Below are 18,058 nucleotides of genomic sequence, written 5' to 3'. Positions count from 1 at the left end.
TGTGACAAGGCACAGGGAACTGGCTCTGCCCTGTGCTGCACGTCTGCACTTCCCATTTCTCCGTGTGGCAAGGGGTGTCCTGCAAGAGCTGGGTGAAGGAGGGGAGTCCCAACAGGAGATCTCCTGGGGGAGCTGGGGTGCTCGCAGTTGCAGCGGGAGTAACTCTGGAGAGGAGCCAAGGCTCCCCGAGGTGCAGACACCTTGCTTTGAATGGATATGTTTGTCTCTACCAGTTGCTTAATGTTCTGGTTTGAAAGCAAAATCAGTGAGACTCCAAGTCAGAAATACAATTTATTGGGAAAAGGGAAAAAAGACAAAAATACATGCAATGATACAAAAGGAAAACCACTGACAAAGTCAGAATACAACCTGACAGCCCTCTGGCCAGCGTGCTGGTAGCAGTCCAGATTGGAGTGGCTGCAGTCCTCTTAGAATGGCAGATGTGGTTGTTGTGTCTTCTCACAAACCTGTGGAAAGGCTGCCTCTCTGTCTAGAAATCCCCGGATTTATCCAGGTGGGAATGCCTGGCTCCTCCCCCTGGGCGGAGCATCTCACAATGGGCTGATGTTATTCTGAGTCACGAGGTGTGTCCTTAATCACCTGTTAACCAGAACTGGCTCTGGAGAGTGTTATCTGTGAGCCATGGGGCAAGACATTGATGGGCCATTAACAGGAGATAAGGAAAACTGCCCAGAGGCAGCTGCTACTGGATGGTCATAGGAAACATCTTGGTGCTCCAGTCTTGGGCACTTAATCATGCTGGGATCAATTCTCTTCCTGCAGGTTGGGAGTCCTGTTTGTAAAGTGCTATCCCTCCCTGCTCTCTTCAACCTGGCTGTGAGCACAGGGCTCCCGAAGGATTTAGGGCACATTCCTGGGCCTGTGGGCACTGAGACAGGTGGATATGGGGAAACAGGGCACGTGAAATGGGAATTCATTGCCTTTTGCTGTGCTCACACCCACCTCTTTCTTTTTTAACAGAGCCTGAAGGAATTGACACCTGAATCCCAATGTTGACTAAAGTACATCTTGTTCTGGTCCAGAAAAGGCTTTTCACCCTTTCTTCCCCATGGCCTTGTGGCTGCAGCTGTGTCTGATGTGGCTGGGAGCACCTGAAAACACCTTTGAGAGGGGCAAGGAGGCAGAAAAGGGCACCAAAAGACCAGGTTTTGTTCTCTTTCCAGTGGAAGGGGGACGAGATGCTCTTTTAAGGTCCCTTCCTATCCAGAGCCTCCTGGGACTCTGCCTTGTGCCTCTGCCAGGCTCTGGCACTGCCTGTGCTCCCAGGAGACAGGAGGAGCTGTGGGCAAGCAGCAGCTGAGGGAATGTCACCTGCTCAGGGGTAACCATCCCTCTGGGCCTCTGGAAGAGTCACCCTGCAGACACAAGAAGATCTTTCTGAAGCAGTCTCCACCTGCTCTGAGGCCAGGGATGGGCACAACGTGGGGCAGACTCTCAGCCATAAACCCAAAAGGGCTCCCCAGAGCCACCACCACTATTGACAAAGTTTAAGTTTGACACCTTCTACCTGCTGGCTTTGGTGAAGGGCACCAAGACCATGGCTCTTTCCTGGACATTTCCAGCAGCTGGAACATGGCCCTGCAGACTGGGAGGCACTGGGAGGCTCTACATCAGCAGGGCTCCTGGGTTGGGCAGCACTTGGGGAGGATCTGTGCTGGCAGGATTTATCCAGGCACCCAGAGCAGCTCCTGCTCCATTTTCAGTGCCTGAACTGGGGCACTCCAGCGGGCAGAGAAGTTCTGTGCTGGCAGAGTGACTCTTCCAGCAGAACAGAGTACCAAGACTGAACCATCCTACCTGCACACCAAACATTTATAATATAAAACAGGTATTTTACACGTAACTGTAGGAGCAGTTGATGTGAAGTTGTGGCAGGTGGGATCTTATTCTTGGATTGTTCTCCAGAATAGCTCAGTTCCCACAGGAAGTGTGCACAGAGAGAAGGAGCCAGGTGTGCACAGGAGGAATTTCCTGGGGAAGCAGAGGGGCAGGCACTGAGGTCTGGGACAGGGACAGCAGCCAGGGCATGGCTGGAGCTGGGCCAGGGCAGGTCAGGCTGGAGATCAGGAAAGGTTCTTCCCCCAGAGGTGCTGGCACTGCCCAGGGAATGGGCACAGCCCCGAGGCTGCCAGAGCTCCAGGAGCCTTTGGGCAGCACTGCCAGGGATGGACAGGGTGGCGTTGTGGGGGTCTGGGCAGGGCAGGGGCTGGGCTGGATGATGCTCTGGGTCCCTCCAGCTCACACAGGTGATGTGCCAGGTCTGATTTCTCCCTACAGTTGGTCTGCTCTGGGTACCAGAACACCCCAGAGGCCACTCGGGGCCAGCAGTGGCAGGGCCAGCCCGGTGCCCAGGGAACAGAGGCACGGCCGGCCACCCCTGGGCCCTGTGCAGGGACACAGGACAGGGCAGGGGCCCTGGTGTGAGCTCTGCCTGGCTCCAGCCTGGCCGGCAGGGCACTCCATCCCTGCCAGCTGCTCAGCTCATAGGCTCAGGGAGAGGCTCCGGGGCTCTGCTGCTCCGTGGGCTGCTTTGCTCCTCCTGCCATGAAAAACTGCACCAGAGCCTGGCTGGGCAGGGCAGGGCCGGGAGAGAACAGCTCCCCTCTGCCAGTCCGTGGCAGGCCTGCTCGGAAGGAACAGAAGGGTTTTCTGGGAATGCCAGGAGAGGTGAGGTCTGGGAAGAGACAAGGAACATTCCTGTGCAATCTGCCCCTCTGTCAGTGCAGCCAGCCCGGGGCTGCTGCTGCCAGCAGTGAGTGATGGCCCTCGCAGCTCCTGCTCCGTGATTTCCCTCACATTTCAGCCTCTCCTGCCTGAGCAATGGGGTCGGCGTGGACGAGTTGTTCCTGTAAATCATCCCAGCACCGCTCCAGCCTGACACATCAATCCCCTCTGTAAAAGGTTCCCACCTGGTCCTGGCGGTGCTGCTGAGATTGGGATGTGCCAGGAATCCTTCAGAAGGCTCTGCAGGAAGGGCTGATGATTTATTCAGGCATCTCTTGCAGAAAGCTGCTCCCTTTCCAGCCTCGGGGAGACTCACCTGGCTGAGGGCTGCCCCTGGGCTTGGGGCTGTCCTGAGCAGCCTGCCCCAAGCCCTGCACTCGCTGTGAAGCAGCTGGGAACAGGCAGGGAATCCCAGAATGGTTTGGGGGACACCTCCCACTGTCCCAGGCTGCTCCAAGCCCCAATGTCCAGCCTGGCCTTGGGCACTGCCAGGGATCCAGGGGCAGCCACAGCTGCTCTGGGCACCCTGTGCCAGGGCCTGCCCACCCTCCCAGGGAACAATTCCCAATTCCCAATATCCCATCCATCCCTGCCCTCTGGCACTGGGAGCCATTCCCTGTGTCCTGTCCCTCCATCCCTTGTCCCCAGTCCCTCTCCAGCTCTCCTGGAGCCCCTTTAGGCCCTGCAAGGGCTCTGAGCTCTCCCTGGAGCCTTCTCCTCTCCAGATGAGCACCCCCAGCTCTCCCAGCCTGGCTCCAGAGCAAAGAGAACAGGAGGGATGGAGAGGTGGCAGAAAATTGTTTCTAATGTTTATTTTATTCTCATTGTCCTGCTCTGATTTTTTGGCAATAAATTCAATCTTTCTCCCCAGGTTCAGGCTGTTGTGCCTGTGATGGTGACCAGGGAGGGATCTCTCCCAGTGTTTACCTCTCCCTTCATTTTCTCTCCCCTTTCCAGTTGCAGAGGGCACTGATAAAGCAGCTTTAGTGGGCACCCAACATCCAGCTGGGGCCAGCCCACCCCAGAGATTCTGCACTTGCAGGGGGAGCCAAGGGGACTGACAGAGGTGCAGGAAAATCTGAAGAAAGACAAGAAAATCTGCTCCTCCCCATGTTAGCGTTCAGGAGCACACAGAATCACAGGATATGATTATCTGCAGGTGCTTCTACTGAGAGCTCCGGGAGTTGGGTACAAACCCAAATCTGACTCCGACACGGCTTTCGAGCTGAACGCATTTTATTTTCTATCATTATATAACTTACATATTAATTATTAAACTTACATTGTTCTATTGTATACATTGACTTTATTCAACCATGAGTTTCTCATGATCTTTCTTAGGTCCCTGACCACAGTTTCTCATGATTATTCTTATGATTAAACAGTAATTATATTTAATTACTAAACAATCATCACATCTACACAATTATATCATTTATTAGGTACACAGTTCTAGCAAGGTACAAGGCCTTCATGTACCTAGGGTATTTATTTTTTCAGGTCGTACTAAACTTAATTTTCCTTTTAACCCTAAATCCCCATGATTTTAAAACCCTTTTACTATCACCCAGAGCTGGGCCAGGGGAGCCCTGTGCATGCCACGGGTGTTGGAGGCTGGGCTGGATGGGAGTGCTGGGTGTCCCCCAGGCAGATAGGAGCCTGTCGGAAATCAAAATGTCCCTCAGACATTTTTGGAGGTTCCAGGTCCAGGTCAGAAGCATTTGAGACCCTGGCAGGCAGCTGCAAACAGCTGTGATTTTGGATTTGAACCATGGAATGGTTTACCAGCCTTGCAGGAAGAGCAAGAAGTCACAAAAGTTTAGATATTATAGTAGAAGTAGTCACAAAGGGAAGAATTTTTGAGTGCTGTACAGGGGGGTTTGGTTTTGTACATGGGGGTCAGGGGGTTTAAGATGGAGGGATTTGGGCCTGCCCTGTCCTCCCTCTTTCTTCTTCCTTACCTCCCTGTCTCACTGTGGTGTTGGCATTTTTCTGTTGGTTCAGGCTGGGGACACACTGTCCAACGCAGGTGACAGATATTGGCACGTTATTGTAAATCCAGCCCAGGGAGTTTCTGGTATTTAATGTTTGTCACATCCCACTGAGGGCAGAGCCCCACACGCTGCCCTGCAGGACAGAGCTGGGCAGGGCAGCAGAACATGTGAGAGATAAACAGAATAAACAACCTGGAAACCAGCACAGACCAATTATGGCTTCTGCTTTGGCAGCGGGGCTGACAGACAGAGACTTTCTACAACCTCAGGATCATCAATAGCTCAGATTCCAACAATAGGCAGCACAGTGGCACCAGCAGGATCAAGCTGGGGTCTCTGCTCTGAGCTCTGCCTTCCAGGGGCTCTGCTGTCCCCAGGGGCAGGACTTGGGGGTGGGCTGCAATCCGTGGGTTTATCTGTGTGTTATCTGAGGGCTCAGCTTTGTGTCTTCCTTCAGTCCAGCGCTGTCTCCTCTGGGGTGGAGCCTGGGATGGACATCGCTGCCCAGACTCCCTCTGCCTCGAGGTACTGGCACGTGGCTTCTCCTCCTCACTCTGTTTGTTTGGTTGTTTGGTTGTTTTCCATTTCCTTGTGCATTTTTCAGGCTGACCCCTCCTCCCCCAAAGCCCCTGGCTGTCCTGGCAGCTGCTGGCACTTGCAGGAAGGCTGCTGGAGAGCACTGGCAGAAAATGAACGTGGGATTTGTGAGCAGGAGCAGCCACCCTTGCAGCCCCATCGAGCGTCAGAGATGTCACAGAGGAATGAGAGCATGGCAGCACCACCTGACCAGCCACAGCAGCTCTGATTTCAGCTCTGCAGTGCTCCCAGCAGAGTTAGGAAATGACTTGCAGACCGGGAACTATCTGCAAATAGTTTCCAATAATGAATTGAGGTGTGAAAGCTGCAATCTGCTCTGAGACAATCTGTAAACACAGGGAAGGAAAATTCACCAAAATAAATTATTCATTTTGGATTACTCCTCTAGCTCATGTCTTAACTTGCGGATCTTCAGGGCCTGCGGAGACTTCCGGGGACGCTCCTGTACCTCGAGCAGAGCTGCTGGGGCAGGCACAGGGATGTGAGACAGAGCAGGGAGTCCTATCAACACCTGGCCAGCTCCTCTGCCCCACTGATGGCATCTGCTACCAAACACGGACCAGCTCCACGGGCTGTCCAAGGGCACTGAGGGTAGATCTATTCCTGGCCAAAAACTGGACTCTTCCCCTTTCGCTCCTGCCATCAACAAAGAGGAAAGGGAACCACCCTGGAGCAGGAACCAAAGCAGGGGTGGGATGGGAATAGGGGAAGGAGAGGACACAGGGATAGAGGAGCAGGGCAGGCTGGAGGCAAATCACAACTTCAAGCTGGAGCAGACCTTGTGGGACACACAGATGTGCCCACTATGGAGGGACAGGGATAGGGGCACTGGAGGGACTGGGTGAGGTGTGATGCACCAGGAACTGTGCCCAGCCACCCTCTGAAACCTTCCAAACAGCCTGAGGAGGAGAAATCGGCCCTGAGGAAGAAGGAGATCCCCAAGAACAGCCTGGAGGTCCCAGAGGGCACAACAGGAAGAAACCCCCTGGCCCCAGGCAAGGGGAGCCATGAGCAGGCTGTGCCTGAGGAATGTGAGGGATGCAGTGTCCCACCCCCTGCACAGCTCCTGATGAATCTGGAACTGGCATGGCACTTGGCATGGCACTTGGCATGGCTTGGTGCTGGAGAAATTGGCCAAAGAGCAGAAAAACTCCACATGGAAAAGAGAAACCTGTGGAGCTGGAGGAAGGTGCAAGGTGGGAAGCTGGGGTAGAGCAATGATCACTTGTTCAGTTATCTGCACAGATTGGCTTGGGCTGCTCCTGGGTCCTCCTAGGTGGGATCTTCAGCTGGGACAGGCCAGGTTTAAGCAGCTTTGTCATTTTGCCCTACAGATCTCCAAGTGCCACAGTCTGGTTCTTCAGGTTTTAGCCCTTTTAGTCAGTCCCAGGTCTTCAACCTCCCCATGGAAAGCAGCAGAGTGGACTGGAGCATACTGAAGCATTTCAGAGAGCTGCAAGGCAGTATTGTCTTCTTTAGTAAGAATTAAGCAAGTAAATAAAATTCTAGTGTGTATTTCCCTGAAAATGTAATGCAGGGAAGGGCAAAGTTCACAGCAGAATTCTCCAGTAATGACCATGACAAACTGGGCAAAAGATTGCAGAACCAAAGTATTGCTCACACTCCAAGAAGGTTTTAGACTAAACCTGACCCCAGACATTGCCTGGAGAGAACCTGTGGCAAGCTGGACTTTTTCAAACCTTTTTTTTTCTGCCCTGGAACTTGCTCTATATTCAGGGGAGTGCAGGAATAGTCAAACAGCTCAAATCTGGTGGATTTGTCTTTGATCCAGTTTGGCAATTATCGTCCCAAACTGCCATGATCCCAGCAAATGCCGGGTCTGGCCTTGTGGAGCTGCAGGTGTTAGAGCCCAGCTCACCTGCTCACCAGGCACGGAATTACTGGGGCATTGTTGCTGCTTTGGACTACAGAGGTTTTCCAGGGGATGTCCTGGAACCTGCAAGGCTTTACAAGAACTATCTCAGCTTTAAGAAATAACCCCAAGAAAATGCTGTCAGCACTGTTGAACCAGCTTTTAATGAAGGCTTTAGAAACATCCCTGTCAAGGCCATGGCTTTGCTCTGCTGCCAAAGGGCAGGGGAACATCTGGGCACCCAATTCCACAGGAGAGCTGGCAAATGAAAGTCATGGAATTGAGTATTTTGGCAAAAAACCACAGAGTACAGTGAGAAGGAGGTGTGGTTTTGACAGTGGCCTGAGCCTAGAAGAGTTCCTGGGATCAGGCTCCCTCCTGAACCCCCCTGGCTGGTGACCCCTCCATTGGCACCCTTGCCCAGAGCAGTGCAGACACCGCAGTGACAGCTGAGAACTGCTCCTGCAGAGTGCCCCAGGAAAAGCCATGTTCTTCCTAAAGCAAGTGGCTTTCAGGAAAAGGCAGCAGGCTGCAGGACAGCAGAATGCAGCTCTGTGGGAAGGCTCAGCAGCCCATGGAAATCTGCTCGTCTCATTGCAAACTTGACTCTGCAGAGCAGCTGCTGGTTCAGAGCCCTGGCGGCAGCACCAGGAGCTGGAATCCGAAGCCACAGCTCCATGTCCTGCAGGACCAGCACTCCTGGGGCCGTGCTGGCCGTCCCTGGGCAGGGGACAGCACTCAGGACACTCAGGCCATGCTGCTCCTGCAGGGTGAACGTCATAAATGTGTGGAGCTGGAATGCCACCCAGGGTGATGGAGGATTCTGTGACAATGACACACAAACCATCTCTCCAGCAAACCCTTCCACATTCCTGGACTGGAGGAACCTCCATGAGGCTCCTGCTTGCCCCAGGGCTGCTGTTTGTGCCACCTCTTGGCTAAGGATGTAAAATGGGCAGCAGGAGTATGCTGGTTTGGGGGTTTTTGTGTTCCAGAGACCTCAGAGCTCTGAGGAGCACCTGAGGATTCTCCCCAGCGCAGGCTCAGCAGCTCAGGGAGCAGGTGCAGGTGCTACAGATGTGCCTGGGCTTGAGCTGGAGGGGGTTCTGGCACTGCAGGTGCTGCTTGGGCTGGGACTGACGGGGCTGTGCAGGGTCCTGTTAGTGGGACCCCAAAGCATCAGAGGGTCTGGCACCAGCTGTTAGTGGCACCCCAAAGCATCAGAGGTGCTGGCACCAGCTGTTAGTGGCACCCCAAAGCATCAGAGGTGCTGGCACCAGCTGTTAGTGGGACCCCAAAGCATCAGAGGTGCTGGCACCAGCTGTTAGTGGGACCCCAAAGCATCAGAGGGTCTGGCACCAGGGCTGTGCTCAGGTGTGAGCTCGGGTTTGACCCGTGCTGCCAAACGGGGCAGGGCCAGCGCTGCCCGTTTCTTCCCAATGAAATCATCCTGTTTCCTGGCTGTTTGCAATTAGCCTCCCGCAGCAGATGAATAATCTGTTCTTGTTGATTCGACAGAGCCGCTTGGAAAGGGGACAAACAGCGCGTTCCGCCTCGCCCGGCAGTCGCAGGCAGGAAGGGAGGGAGGCAAACACGGACACGCCGCTAATTCCCAGCAACAATCCCGTAAATTTAGCAATGCTGGCACAAGGCAGGCGACAAATGCAGCAGCCAGGGCTCGGAGGAGCCGCAGAGCAGCCCCCGGCAGGCAGAGCAGCCCCCGGCAGCCCAGCGGGGCCGGAGAAGGGTCCGGGAGGGCAGGGCAGCCCCCGGGCCGGGCTGCTCGGAGCCGGGGGTGCCAGCCCACGGCCCCCAGCCCCCGTGGGAGAGCTGCTTTCTCGCCGTCAGAAAATCAAAGCCATTTTCAGAAGGAGAACAGATTTTGGTTGGGAGGTGAGGGAAGCGGAGGGCCAAGAATAGAAGGGAACAGTGGGCGGAATTCTGACTCCCTGCTGCGTTCGAAGTAAAGTACAGGACAAGTTTCAAGGAAGCAGCGGGGCAGCCCTCGGAGGGGCTGGCAGGGACCGAGGAGCCTGGCAGGGGCTGGGGCCGGCCCTGCTGCCCGGGGCGCACGGCAGGGCAGCGGTGCAGGGACAGCAGCGAGCAGAGCTGCAGCACCAGTGCAGGGACAGCGGCGAGCAGAGCTGCAGCACCAGTGCAGGGACAGCACCAAACAGAGTTGCAGCACCAGTGCAGGGACAGCACCAAACAGAGTTGCAGCACCAGTGCAGGGACAGCAGCGAGCAGAGTTGCAGCACCGTTGCAGGGACAGCAGCGAGCAGAGCTGCAGCACCGGTGCAGGGACAGCACCAAACAGAGTTGCAGCACCGGTGCAGGGACAGCACCAAACAGAGTTGCAGCACCGGTGCAGGGACAGCGGTGAGCAGAGTTGTAGCACCGGTGCAGGGACAGCACCAGATAAAGCTGCAGCACCAGTGCAGGGACAGCACCAAACAGAGCTGCAGCACCAGTGCAGGGACAGCAGCGAGCAGCGCTGCAGCACCCCGCTCATCTCAAGCAGCCCCCGAGAGCAGCCGCAGCCCCTGCGGGGATTTCGGGGTTGCACAGCAGGACCGTGCGGTCCTGCTGCCGGGGGCAGCGCTGAGGTGGGTTCAGGCGCGGAGGATCCCGCGGGGCCCCGGCGCTGTCCCAGCCCGGCTCTGGGCTTTGTCCCGGCCCCGCAGGGACGGCACGGGATGCGGGAATGCGGGCCAGGGGAGGCAGGGATTCGGGAATGTGGGACAGGGGAGGCAGGAATTCGGGAATGCGGGTCAGGGAATTCAGGAATTGCACTGGGCCGGCTGGGAATTCGGGAATGCGGGTCAGGGGAGGCAGGGATTTGGGAATGCTGGATCACAGGAGGCAGGAATTCGGGAATGCGGGTCAGGGGAGGCAGGGATGCGGGAATGCGGGTCAGGGGAGGCAGGAATTCGGGAATGTGGGACAGGGGAGGAGGGATTCAGGAATGTGGGACAGGGGAGGCAGGAATTCGGGAATGCGGGTCAGGGGAGGCAGGAATTCGGGAATGCGGGTCAGGGGAGGAGGGATTCGGGAATGTGGGACAGGGGAGGCAGGAATTCGGGAATGCGGGTCAGGGAATTCAGGAATTGCACTGGGCCGGCTGGGAATTCAGGAATGCGGGACAGGGGAGGCAGGGATTGCCCCGTGAGCCGGAGAAGGACAGGCTGAGGAGAGGGCATCGTTCTGAGCTCCAATGTCACCTCTGTCCCCTCCAAGGGCAACGCTGCCAGGGCTCGGCACAGGGCTGCTGCCATGGGCTCTGTGTGTTGATCCACGAGATTCTGGGAACATCAGGCAAAGCCAGCACGAGGCTGAGGCTGCTGCAGGTGCCAGGCAAGACAGCCCTGAGCATTTCCAGCTGCAGGAACTGCAATTTTGGCTTCTTTTCTCCATGAGAGATTCCTGCAGGACTGGAGGTTTTGCCCAGAGTCTGCTGGAAGTGAGAACCTTGGCTTTATTCACAGAATCCCAGAATCACTGAGGCTGGAAAAGCCCTCCAAGGTCATTGATTCCAACCTGGTCCCAACCCCACCTTGTCCCCAGCCCAGAGCCCTGAGTGCCACCTCCAGGGGACTCCAAATCTCCTGGGCAGCCCCTGCCAAGGCCTGAGCACCCTTTCCATAAGGAAATTCCTGCTGGTGTCCAGCCTGACATTTTTGCTGGGTACTGCAGCTCTGGGGTTGTTGTTTGCAGATAGGCTGGAGGCAGAGGCAGTGTGGAAGATGTGCTGCTGCCCTGGGCATCCCGGGGAGGATGGGCAGGGCTGAAAGGGATTTTTCCCTGTGAAATGGGGCTGTGGTGCTGAGGCTGTGTCCCAGCTCCACCTCTGCATCAGGAGTGATGCTCGGGGAGCAGTGCAGAAGCAGGTCAGGTGTGAGAAGACAACAGCTGGCATGGCAAGGACAGCAGGGATTCCTTATTCCTCCTCCTGAGGTTTTTCCAAGCCCAGAGCCCAGCTGGCCCTTTGGCTAAATCCCCCCCATGCTTTTCTCACCTTTCACAATCCTGCTCTTCCTCTCCTACCACTGCCGTGTTCCCCTGGGCTGCAGTGCCAAGGACAGGGAGCCAAGGAGAGCCAGCACACCCTGCAGGAGCCTGGCTGGGGCTCAGTCCCACCCAGCCTCAGCTCCCCATTCCTCACCTCAGAACAGGCAGAGGGCAGGAGGATGGGGCTGAGCATGTGCCCAGGTGTGTGGCTGGCTGAGTTCCCAGCAGAGCAGCAAGAGGAACTCCTGGGAACTCCTCCATCTCCCACAGCTGTTGCAGGGACCGTGCTCAGCTCTGCTCCAACAGAACCTTGTGGAGAGGGGCTGTGCCCTGGAGAACTGCAGCCTGGGGAGCTCTTGCACTGCTGCCTGAGTGTGGAAGGACTTTTGGTGTCTGGGGCTGCTCTTTCTCCAGCTCCAGAGGGTCTGTGGATCACATGGACAACTTGATGTCACCCTAAAGCAACAGAGAAGCCACCTGTGAAGGGCGCCTTCCTCTGTGCATGTCACAAGGTGTTCTGAAATACATAAAACATTCTCAGAGTGGGGAAGATCACCGAGAGCTTTACCAGAACTGACTTGAGAAGCTGTTTCAAAGCACTCCGAAAGGAGCTGCAAATAGCTGGCCGTGTTTGCTGTTCCCTGGCAGGAGTGGGTGGTGGTGTCTTCTGCAGTGCTCCCGAGGAGCTGCTGGGAATAAGCACACTGCTGCAGGGTGCTTGGGACAACAGCACTGGAAAGGGAAGATGGGCTTCAGGCTGAGCGTGCCAGCAGCCCTTCAGCTCAGGTGGGAGCACTCCTTCCCTTTGGCGTGGGTGGAAATCTGCTGCTCGTGGCTGGGTCAGCCCCCAGACCAGGATGGTGATGCACTGGAGAATAGAAAACCAGGAGGGAACCTCGCTTCAAATGCAGATTCAGGATCTTGTGGCAGGGCCCTGGGGCTGTTCCCCTTCCCAGGGAGGTGGGCAAGACCGAGGGGGTTTTCCTGAGCTGAGTCCCCTGAAGGAGGAGGGGGCCGGGGAAGTTCCCAAAGCTGCTGACAGCTCCTGGTGTCCCCTGTCGCTGGGGTTTCCCTGGCAGTCCTGTCCAGGTGTTCTGCCTGCAGCAGGCCCCGAAGTGGACTCTGATCACTCAGGAACTTGGAGAGCCCTGCAACATGTCCAGAACATCTCCCAGCGTGTTTCCCACCCCACATGGATGGTGAGCAGCCTGCCAGCCTCGCAGCTCCTGGCAAACGCAGCTCCCCACTCACTCCCGATAACAACAGCCTGAAAAAAAAATAACAAAACCCGAAAGAAAATGGATTTTCCCCCTTCCTTTTTCAGGAATTCTGGCAAGATGTCAAAATGCTCCGCTGCCACTCAGAGCGGAGAGCGTTGCCCAGCTCTTCCCCGTGCTCGTCTGCCGGGCCTGGAGCGATTGCAAAGCTTATTTTCGGCAGCTGAAGCGGCAGCAGGAGCGGGAGGGGAGGGCTGGGCTATCAGTCACCGGGAGATGCTGCTCACTCCCACGGAGGTGTTTACAGGAGGGGCGTGAGTGTGAGCTGGAGCCAGCTGCCATTAGCATTGCAGATCGGGCACTTGTTAGCGGAGTGCTGCGCCCCTGCTTTACAATTTGCTAATAATAAAGCATTTGTTCCCGGCAAACAAACGCCCAGATTTATGTCTTGCTCACAAAGGACTCCAATAGATATATTGATACCTTGTGAAGCTGCAGCGGGGAGAGGGATTGAAAAGCTGCTGTTTGCTTGACTCCATCCAGCTCCTCTATTGATGACTGGGAGGCATTTATTTCACCGAGGATAGAGCACTCAGAGCTGCGAACCCTCTGTTGCCAATAGTGCCATATTTAAGGTTATTATATCACCATAAAACAGCTTTATGGGGCCGTGAATATTGGGGCACGTCGATAGCCAGCACTGCAGCACGGCTGTGCCGCCTGCCTGGCGGGGCTGGCAGAGCGCAGGCAGCCCTGGAGGCCAGGAAACAGGGAAGAGCAGCTTTCAGGGGAGAAACGGGCACGGGAGGAGCTCCTGGAGCTGCCACTGCCCTGCTGTCCACCGCTGGGGACAGCCGGTGTGCAGACCTGTGCTGGCACTGGGGACGCAGGTCCCCAGCACGTCGAGCCAATGCAGGGATGCCCGTGCCCTGGGAATGTGCCAGGCACCAAAAATCAGGGCAGGAGCTGCAGTGCTGCTGCTGTGGGGTCCCAGGGAGGGCTGGAGGGTGCTGTGGTGCTGCCACGGGTGGGACCTGGCACAGCAGCATCCCCTGTTCTCCAGCTTGAAGTGGCACCTTGTCCTGGGCTTGTTCTCCAGAGCTCCTCAGCCCCCAGGGGCAGCACAGCACGGAGGGAAGGAGCTCAGGTGTCCACAGGAGAAATCTCTTGGGAAGAGGAGGGGCAGCTCTGGGATGGGGACAGCACCCAGGGAACAGCTGGAGCTGGGCCAGGGCAGCTCAGGCCAGAGATCAGGAAAGGTTCTTCCCCCAGAGGTGCTGGCACTGCCCAGGGAATGGGCACGGCCCCGAGGCTGCCAGAGCTCCAGGAGCCTTTGGACACCAGGGATGGACAGGGTGGGGTTGTTGGGGGTCTGGGCAGGGCAGGGGCTGGGCTGGATGATCCTGTGGGACCCTTCCAGCTCAGGATATTCTGTGATTCTTCCGTGGGAGGAGCTGCAGCCCCAGGAAGGGCAGACAAGCCCTGCTGGGATCCCCCTGGAGGGGTTGTACCTCCCACAGCCCGAGCACCCCGTGGCGCCGGGCTGGCCTTCCCACCCCATTCCCGTTCACCCGCTGCATCTGCCCCAGGTGAGCCCTCCTCCCTGCTGATCCATCCAGCCTGGGGTGAGCAGCACAGCCCTGTAACCGCTCCAGAACAGGCTCTCCCTGTCAGCTTCCATCCTCTCTTACATTTTAGATGCTAAATAATGCACTAATGGAAAAGGAAACCTTAGCCAGGGCAGAGAGATTAAGATGCAGAGCAACCACAGCTTTTAGCTTTCATTTTCTGACTCCAAATGCTGCATTTCTTAGCTTTATTTCTATGCATTTTGTTGTTGGTGGGTTTTTCTTCAAGGGCTTTCCAAGAAGAGGAAACAGATTTTGACTGCAGCACTTGAACTTTTGTTACCAGTGTTCTCCTCGCAATAAATTTTGGATTTGATGGGAAGCCACTGGTTCTAAGAAATCACAAACACAGGAAACAAAACACAGAGAAGACTGAGAGGTGCCTTCAGCCTTTTGACAAGACTCTGTCAAGAAGCTCTAACTCTTGGATTGTATTTTAGCCTATCTTTCTGCTCACCACTGTGTTCACCTTTGAGGGGGAGTGGCCTTTCTCTTTACAACCTGAGAGAGTTTTATTCTGACTATTAAATTAGTAATTAGCACTTCATTTAGCTGAGATCTCCAGTGCCCAGACAGTATTGATTTGTCAGAGATAGAAAGATGGAGCCCCTTTCAGCACGGTTTTGGGCACTGAGTCAAGGGGGCTTCTCAGCTATCTAGAGGTGAATTTCCCGTGCAGAGGACGGGCAGGCTGGGACAGAGGGGCCAGGGAAGGTTTGTCACTGCAGGTGTCTCATCCCTGCACTGTTCTGCCCAAATCCCACCTGGCAAAGTGCCCCCGGGCAGGACACAGGAGCTGGAGGCTCCCAAGGCTGCAGAGGATGGCCCATTCCCTGCAAGGCACAGTGCCCCGTGTCCTGCTCTGCCAATCCCCACTGACAGACCATTCCCAGAGTCCTTGGGATGTAAAAACCCTTTCCTGCAAGGCTCTGCTGCCTAAGGGGCACTCCAGGCTCAGGGCTCACCTCAGCAGTTGCCAAAGCCACCTGTGTGTTTAAACAAGAGCTTGTGGTTCCTCTGGAGAGTTCTCAGCTGGGTCTGGAGAGACAACGAGTGCAGGAGCTTGGCCAAGGAAAGCCAGGGCAAGGTGGAGTCCCCATCCCTGGAAATGGGGAAGAATGACAGTGGCAATCAGGACAGGGTTTAGTGACCATGGTGGGCTAGACTTGATCTTGGAGGCCTTTTCCAAGTTAGTGATTCCATGGACGTAAGGAAGGACCTCACGGGTGTTTTGTGTGTCATATTCGCTCCTCTTTCACCTGAAGTTTAAACCAGAGCCTAACTCAGCACCACCCCAAAGCTGAGTCCAATCCCAAGCGTTCAGCAAATGTTTTATTTGAAGCAGCCATTGATGAACTGATAAAGCATCGCTGAGGAAACCTGGCAAACTCAGGGGAAGAGATGACAGAGACCAGGGCAGAGGCAGGGGGGCACAAAGCTCCACTGGGCATCTGCAAACCAGCACAGGAGAGCTCCTGTCACAGTGACAGGGAATGGGCACGGCCCCGAGGCTGCCAGAGCTCCAGGAGCCTTTGGACACCAGGGATGGACAGGGTGGGGTTGTTGGGGTCTGGGCAGGGACAGGGGCTGGGCTGGTTGATCCTGTGGGTCCTTGCAGGAAGGACATTCTGTGTGAGATTCTGTAACCTGACTCTGAAATGAATTCACACAGTCACAGAATCTCCTGAGCTGGAAGGGACCCACAGGATCATCCAGTGCCCCCTGCTCTGCCCAGACCCCCCACAACCCCACCCTGTCCATCCCTGTGTCCAAAGGCTCCTGGAGCTCTGGCAGCCTCGGGGCCGTGCCCATTCCCTGGGCAGTGCCAGCACCTCTGGGGGAAGAGCCCCAAAGCACCTGGGGCACACCTGGAATCCAAGCCCGCTGGAGGGGAGCAAGGGCATGGAAATGCTGGAGGCTCAGCAGGAGGCTCTGCTGGAGTTTGAACGCAGGAAGGAGGATGCTGTGGCCTGCCAGGGCTGCCCAGCCTGGCAGGAGCAGCACATCAGCCTGCACAGCTGTGCAGGGGATTAGCAGCTCCGAGAGGCTTTGCCCACAGCTGTGCAGCACAAGGGCAAACATATGTAAAGAAAAAGCCTTTAGAAATGATCTTAACCTAATCTGGGGCTGCAGACTCTCTACACTTACCCACAATCACACATCACAGCAGGCAAGCAAAGGGTGTTCCCAGGCTCTCTGCTGCTCAGGGGCTGGCTGGGGTGCTGTCCAGTGCCACAGCCACATCCTCTTGTGTCACAGGCCCTGGCTGTTGTCACACTGGGCATCTGTGTGTCACCTGCAGCATCACCCACCCCTGGCACTGCCCAAGTGCAGCTTAGTGAGGATCCAAATGGCACAAATTTATAAGATGCCATCTTGAGATAAAGCCTGGAGACATTTAAGGGATTAAGGGACTTAATTTATCTGCAACAGCCGATGATCTTTGCATGGCAGAGCAGTTCTCTTGGTCCAGTGGAGTGCAGGGGGATGAGAGACTGCTCTGGGCACCCCAGGTTTGTGGGGTTTTTTAATTTTACAGAATCACAGAAAAATTTGGGTGGGAAGGGACCATAAACTCCATCCAGTGCCACCCCTGCCATGAGCAGGGACACCCCCTGTCCCAGGCTGCTCCAAACCCTGTCCAGCCTGGCCTTGGGCACTGCCAGGGATCCAGGGGCAGCCACAGCTGCTCTGTGCCAGTGCCTCATCACCCTTCTCCCATCAGAGGAGCAGATCCCAGCAGTGCCCAGCTCCCAGTTCCTGCACCGGGCAGGTGTCCAGGGTTTCAAGCTTTGCTCCACACACCAACCTCCCCCAAAAATTTTAGGTGATCTGCAGGTGACTTCCTGTGACTCCAGTGTCTGGAGCTGTCCCAATCGCAGCCCTGTTCCTGCTGTGTGCTCTGGGTGAGCTCCCATGGGCTGTGTGTTCCCAGAGCCAGCTGATCCCTCCTCTCCTCCTGCTCAGGATGTGCCAGCTGGTCAGACTCAGGGTGCAGGATGGACTGGCAGGGCAGGGCTGAGACCTGGCAAAGTGGGGGAGCCCAGCAAGGAAAAGCAGGATGGTCTCCCAGCTGGGAACCCAGGCTCACGAGGTGTCCCTGAGGGGCAGGATGGAAAATTCAGATATCTGAGTCACTGCTGCTGGCAGTAATAGCAGCAGGAATTGTTATAACACATTTCTAGATCCAGGTGTACAGGGGGTTTCTGTTTTGTACATGTGGGTCAGAAGTTTTAAGATGGAGGGATTTTTGGCCAGTCCTGTCCTTCCTCTTTCTTCTTCCTTACCTCCATGTTCCTAATGATATTAGCACCTACAGATTAGTTTAAAGTAGAAAAACACCATTTAATATAAGTAATAAGTATTGGGAAAAAAACCTATAAACATTTATCACATAATATACCATATAAAAAATAGCAGCAGCCAGAGGCGAGGAAAAAAAAAGAAGTCAAGGGAGAGAGAAAATGTCAGGGTGTGTGTGTGCCTTTACCTGAGCTGCTAACCAAACCACAGCAGCCCGAGAAGACAATCTTTTAGATAGTTTACAATAAACTGCCTTAAGACCAAACAAGAAACTACTAAGCCTTTCTTTAGAAACACAAATTTAAAAAGAGATTATTAACTGAACCAAATTTGCAAACACATGCCCAGTCCCCATCTCCTGCCCTTGGGGGGCTGTGGCAAGCACATTTCTCTCCCCCTCAGGATTTTTCATAGAGGTGCACAGAGAGAAATAAAAGAGAAAACAATTTCTATTTCTGTTCCTTGTTTTCCTACGTGGAATGTGTTTGGAGAATTGTTTACCTGGGGTGAGTGCTTGATTAGATTTTGGTGAGGATTGTTTGAGCTGATGGCAAATCCAATCCACCTGGGGCTGGACTCTCCCAGAGAGGGTCACAAGTTAAGTTAGTCAGAGAAAGTAGTATGTAGTTTGAGTATCCTCCTTTTATATAGTATATTGATATATTTTAGCATAGTTATAATAAAGAAATCATT

The 18,058-nt window shown here is 55.2% G+C and overlaps 1 long non-coding RNA gene across 1 annotated transcript; it reads left to right on the top strand.

The window, feature by feature from the left end:
* The first annotated feature begins 9,810 nt into the window (after positions 1-9,810).
* Positions 9,811-12,866, top strand: LOC146765982 (uncharacterized). The gene is made up of 2 exons (XR_014958626.1): positions 9,811-12,416; positions 12,542-12,866. It is a non-coding gene; the product is annotated as an uncharacterized LOC146765982 (long non-coding RNA).
* The last annotated feature ends 5,192 nt before the right edge of the window (positions 12,867-18,058 follow it).

Source organism: Lonchura striata, chromosome 15, assembly GCF_050655825.1.
Source record: "Lonchura striata isolate lonStrDom1 chromosome 15, ASM5065582v1, whole genome shotgun sequence".
Classification (NCBI taxonomy): Eukaryota; Metazoa; Chordata; class Aves; order Passeriformes; family Estrildidae; genus Lonchura; species Lonchura striata.
Note: the sequence above shows the minus strand (reverse complement) of the source record. Positions and strands in the feature narration are given on the sequence as shown.